Below are 6,030 nucleotides of genomic sequence, written 5' to 3' on the forward strand. Positions count from 1 at the left end.
GGACACTGGGACAGGGACACCGGCACAGGGACACTGGGACAGCGGGACACCGGGAGAGGGAGAGGAGGACGAAGAGCTCGAGCAAGGAGAGCACGAACAAGAGTCACAGCGAGAGCGCGTCGCTACAGTCGCTGCTGCCGCCGCTGCTGCTGCCGAAGCGCAGGGGCCGTTGGTCCGTTGGTCCGTTTGTCCATTCCCCGTTGGCCCCCGCGAGCCCCGGGGGCAGCCCCGGCCGCTCCGCTCCCAACCAGCTCCGGCCGCAGTCACGGAGCTCCCCTTCCTCCCGCCCCCACGCCAAGACCACGGCCTTTTGGAGCTGCTTCACTTTAGTTCAACTTCTTGGCTGCCAAGTTTGCAACTTCCCGCCGCTGCTCGGACCCCATCCCGCCCGCTCGGCCCGCGCTGCTGTCGCTTCCTCCCAGGCCAGGCGGGCTCTGCACTTGCCCCTCAACTTTGGCAAGGGCTTTGCTCAGTGAGGAGCCCCGGCACGTCCGGCCAGCGCCAGGCAGAGCCAGCCCCGGGGGAGGGCAGAGCAGGACGATCGGCAGGGGAAATGCAGCCCTTTGGGGTCAGCGCTGCTCCCCGACCACCCCAGGGCTGGTCCTGTTTTCCACCTGGTTTGAGGGAAAATCGGCAGCTGCAGAGAGGATTAAGCAGAAGAGAATTAGAAGACTCTTCTTGCTGCCCTTTGGATGCCAGTCCCTCCTAATAAATGCAGGCTTAATTTGGAATGGACACGATGTAGCAGCTTTTTCAGCACCCAATATTTAACAGCTGCCTTTCAGGGGACAATGGGAAAAGGGGGGGAGAACAGGAGAAAAGGGGGGCTGGGACCTCCAAAGTGAGCGAGGAGGGGGCTGAGACTGTGAAACCGAGCAGGGCAGGGGGAAGAAACACCCCCAAACCGAGCTGGGGGGGAGCTGGGGACGGTGGGGATGATGGGAAAGGGGTGGGAGAGGGGAGAAAAGGGGTGTTGGACAGTGGGCAGGGGGACAGAGGGCAGGGGGTTCCCACATGGGTCTCCCCTGTCCCCCATCACTTGAGCCCTGGAGCGGTTCCCTGGGGCTCTGGGAGGGGGCAGATCCGCCCTGGGAATGTCCACTGCTTCTGTAACCCTTTGTGTGCTTGCTCTGGTGACGATTGTCCACAGGTGCCCAACCCCCCTGTCCATCCCTGGGGGGCTGATGGGGGGACTCCCCCACCCAGTAACTGGTGCTGCAGCAGCTGTGGGGCAGAGGGGGGTGGGAAAGGGGGGTCCGGGGTGGCCCCCTGAGCTCCCAACCTGCTGGGGGGGCTGAGGGCTGCTGGGGGGGCACCCCCTGACCTGTGTCCCTGCACACCCAGGGCTGTTCCAGGTCCTGGGAAAAGCCGAGTGAACGGCCCCAACCGGGAGAGGTTCCTGCCCGGGTACATCTCCAACTGGGAGCAGCTCAGGCACTTCAGCAAAGATTTGGGCACCTGGGGGGGACACCCCGTGTGGGGAGACCTAGGCCAGGCACTGGAACAGCCAAGGGGAGTTCCTGGAGAACAGACAGGATCAGGGGACATGAACTGCTGGCACAACTACGAGAATGTGGCCCCGTTTGCCCGGCCTGGGAACCCCCATTTTTGGGGTAATCTCCCCAAATCCTCCCAAATATTCCTCTGAATCCCCAAATGCCTGGGGTCAGGGCTCTGGCTCAAGCTCTCGTCCCCTTCCCGGCACAGGGTGGGTCTTTCCTCCTCAGAGCACCCTGGGCTGGCTTTGGAGCCCCTCCTCCTGGGGTACCTTCGTGGCTTTCCCTCCCCGCTGCCTTCCTGCGCCGTGGAGCCCTTCAAAACGGCCTCTCCCACCAGGCTCTGCGGGGGGGATTTGTCCTCCAGGCTCTCCGTCCTCAGCTCGGGGCCTGGGGCAGGAGGGAAGAAGGACAGGGAGGGGATTTGCCTCCGGCCCAGAGGGAAGGCCAAGGACATCCCCCCAACTCCGGCCCCAGCAGGACGGCGGCGGCAGCGGGGTTGTCCTGCAGCCGGGGGCGATGCTCAGCTGGGAGATACAGGACAAGACAGGGCAAAGGGGCACTGACTTCCTCCTCACCTGCCTGGGGGTCCTGGGGCATCTTCCTCTTCCTCGCAGCCTCCTCCTCCATCTGGCCAAGCTTTGGGAAGGAATTATTCTGTGTAAACTCATTCCCTTCTGCCCAGAGTAACTCAAACTAATACACATATATCAGACTTACAGGCTGATGCCATAGAGTTTAGAGACAGACTTCCCAAAGGGATGAATTTTTCCTGGTTTAGGAGGGAAAACAAGGTGTGGGTGCATTGGGTTGGCGGTCCCTCTGTTACAACCCACCCCAGGAAAAGAGGGGGGGGTAACCCAGGTTTTATCAATAATTCCTTTGGGGTGGATTAAAGCAAAACGACACTAAATAATTGGTGTCTGAAAACATATATTGACAAGATTTATTTTAACAATTTTGTATCAATAGGTATGTTAGCATTTTGGGTGCTGTCATAACCTTTCGGGGGAGGAGGAAAACAAATGCATAGGGGAGAGAAAGACAGGGTAAGAGTAAGGGAGAGCAAGAGAAAAAAAAGGAAAGATGAGAGTGGTATAATCACCACCCACTGGATCCAGCGACGTCTTGATCCGCAGGCGGTGGGGGGAGAAGAAGAAGAAAAACCCCGCCAAACCCCCAAAGTCACCAGTCAGTATCTATATCCTTTGCAGCTCCCCCAAGGCGGGGAGTTGTTTTCACAGGGTGGTGTCTCCCTTTTTGGCGCGGAGTTCGTGGTCTCTTCCCGCCTTTTCTTTTCGGGGCTTGACATCTTCTGCACTGGAGGACGGGGGATGGGCCCAGTTGCCCATCAGAAAGTCAAAAGCCTGCAGAAGTCTCTTAGAATGCAGAAATCCTTAACTGTTCCAGTCTCTGACACCCTCCTGCCCAGCTCCATCTCTAGAAGTCACCTGGAATCACCAGGAATCACCTCCAAACCACCAAGATTCAGCCCAAAACAACCCTCTCAGCAGTAGAGTTCCTCCTCGCTGGTCCATCCACTTTGGGGTTCTGGGGTCCCTCCTGGGTGGGCTGCTGGAGGTCTCACATGTATTGGGGAACCCCCTCTCCAGGGTTCCCGCCCTCTCTGGGCTGCCGGAGATCCCGGGAATCCCAGGGGTCCTTCCTTTATGGGCTCCTCACTTTGCCATTCTGGGGATCCCCCTTCTCTGGGCTGCTGGGGGTCCCGGGGGTCCCGGGGGCTCCCCTCTCCGGGGTCCCTTTTAGGGTGGTCGGGGGCTTTCGGGGTCCCAGGGTCCCTTCTCCCCTGACTCTCGCCTTCGGGGTGCTGGCGATCCCAAGGTGTCCAGCCCTCTCTCCAGGCTGCCGGGGGTCCCGGCTCCCCCCACAGCCCTCGCTGCTCCCCCCTCCTCTCCAGACTGCCGGGAGTTCCCCCTCTCCGGGCCCCCGTTTCAGATTCCAACCCCCGCCTGTCCCAGGGGTCCCCAAAGCCGGTGTGTTTGTCCCGTGTCCCCCCCACTCCCCGCCGGTATCCGGCGATCGCCACGTGGCTCCGGGGACCCAACATCCCCCTGCTCATCGTCGGGGCTGTGCCGGGAACCCACCCCGGGACCCCCAAAAAACACCTCCCGGGGATCCCCAATATCCCCCCAAGGGGCATTTGCGGCTCAGCTTTGGGGTCCTGCAAGATCCAAACATCCCCCTGCACCCCCCAAAAAAATCCCAGCGTGCTCAAGATATTTGGGGCGAGCTCCCCTTCCCCGGTCACCTGCGGGATGCGGGGGGCGATGCTCCCGGGACGCGGGGGCTACGGATACAGCTGTCGGTGCATCCACGTGCGTTCTTTCTCCTCCTTCCCCTCCTCCTGGGGGGGTCCGGGTGGAGCGCTGGGCGCTGCGGGTCTGGCTGGCAACTGATGAGTCATCAGCGCTGCGCGCTCGGATTGGCTGAGCACTGCTTTGGGGGCGGGGCTGAAGGAAAGGGGGTTCTTTGCAGGGGAAGACATTTGGAGCTGGAAGGACTCCAAAGCTGAGCCGCAAATGCCCCTGGTGGGGATCGGGGGGGGGTCCGCGGGAGGTGATTTGGTTTTGGGGGTGTCCCGGTGGCGGTTCCCGGCAGAGCCCCGGCGGTGGGCGGGGGGATGCGGGGTCCCCCCCGCGGTGGGGGTTGGTCTTGTTGGAAATGATCCAACTTGCCTCAAATTTTAGTCAGGGGCAGCAGTTGACCGGGTTTCTTTTCACGGGCTCTTGTCGGTTTGATCTTTAAAGCACCCAAACTTGGAGTTTCTCTGCACTGGCTCTGATGAGCTTCCATAAACAAAGCCCGAGGGAGCTGAAGATTGGACATCTGGGATCTTAAATTCCTGGTCCTTCAAGGACCTGTTGGAGGAACCAGAAGGTCCAGAGGGGATTAACAAAGACATTGCAGCCTGAGAGTTGGAGACTCTGTGTCTGAGGAGGAGTGCTAAGAGGACCAAAGAAGGTGGACCAAATTAGCCAGTTAAGGATAGACTACTAATTAGAGTCTTAATTAATGAAGAGAATTCATTAGTTCATTAATTGGGGTAAATTAGAAGCAATGAACATGAATTTGTTTGTTTGTTCAAATGTAGAAATGTGTGAAAAGTCTGGAAAGGGACAGGTGTGGCTGGAATGATTGGCTCCCTGTCTCTGGGAGCCAGAACAAAGCAGTGCCTGGCTCACCAACACTTCCCAGGGGCGTTGGAGGGTTTCATTTCTTCCCAACGCTTTTCAGGGACAATTCTTGGTGAGCCAGGTGGGACAATGCTGTCGACCCTCCAGGGATTCCGGGACCCTGAGGACTCCAGCGAGCAGTGAAAATATTCTTCTGGGAGATCTCAGTCCCTGGATCTGGTGAGTTCGAAGCAAGATCCCTGGAATTTTATTAAGGCATTCCTGAGTGTATAAAAGGTATACCTAAGCATCCTAGAAATGGAGCTCTAGAACATAATTGAATAGAATTGGGTTGTGAAAGTGATGCTAGAACTGTAAAAGAAGGAGTGTGATATTTGCCTTATGAGAAGAAATCCCTACTGACTGAGTGAAAGGGGTGGGTTCCAGGCCCCAGGTGTGGTTCAGGGGGTGGGTTCCAGGCCCCAGGTGTGGTTCAGGGGGTGGGTTCCAGGCCCCAGCTGTGGGTCAGGGGGTGGGTTCCAGGCCCCAGGTGTGGTTCAGGGGGTGGGTTCCAGGCCCCAGGTGTGGTTCAGGGGGTGGGTTCCAGGCCCCCCGTGTGCTTTGCCCACAGATCAGTCACACACAGAGCTCTTGCCCATAGAGCTGCTTTGGGGAGGGCTTTGCTCAGGGAACTGTGTTTGTCAAAGCCAATGGTCAGTGCTGGAGAAAGTGAAGTGTTTGGGGAGTGTGTGTTACTGGCAGTGTGTGTTATAGTATTAGAATCCTGTCTGACTCAGGGACGCCCATAATAGATATAAAAAAGAAAAAATTCACTTGCTGTAGAGTGTTAAATGCAAAAGTTTGTTCTTGTGTGCATTTTAAAGCATTTGGTGCACATTAAATATTTGAAGGAAGGTAAATTGCCACAGCAGCTGTTAAGCTGGGATTGTGTGTTCAGAGCATTCTTTAGTGTCAGCTTTAGTGTTTGCAGGGGTTGGATTTGTGTTAATTGTGCCGATCTTCCATTAGTGATTAGTGAATTAGAGATTCAGTTTGTGGATTATAATACGGTTTTTCAGTTGCTGTTGTTTTGTCAGAGAAAAGAGAAGTGAACTGAAATCTCTAGATTTATTCTTTGAACTGAGCAATAGTCAGGGTTTGGGAAGGTGTGGTTTGATGCCAGGGAGCAGCAGCAGCTGGGGAGGTTCTGAATCCGAAAAATCGGTCCGAGAAACTGCTCAGAGACTTTTTATCTTTAAGCAGCAAGGTATTTGTTTATTCAACGTTGGGAGCAAGCCAGCTCGCGCTGGACAAACTTGCTCAAAGGCTTCACACAAAATCAGCATTTTTATACAATCTTCAGATTGTATAAATGCATATTCAAGTGATTCCAACATCTA

Source organism: Pseudopipra pipra, chromosome W (genome assembly GCF_036250125.1).
Source record: "Pseudopipra pipra isolate bDixPip1 chromosome W, bDixPip1.hap1, whole genome shotgun sequence".
In the NCBI taxonomy this organism is placed as follows: domain Eukaryota; kingdom Metazoa; phylum Chordata; class Aves; order Passeriformes; family Pipridae; genus Pseudopipra; species Pseudopipra pipra.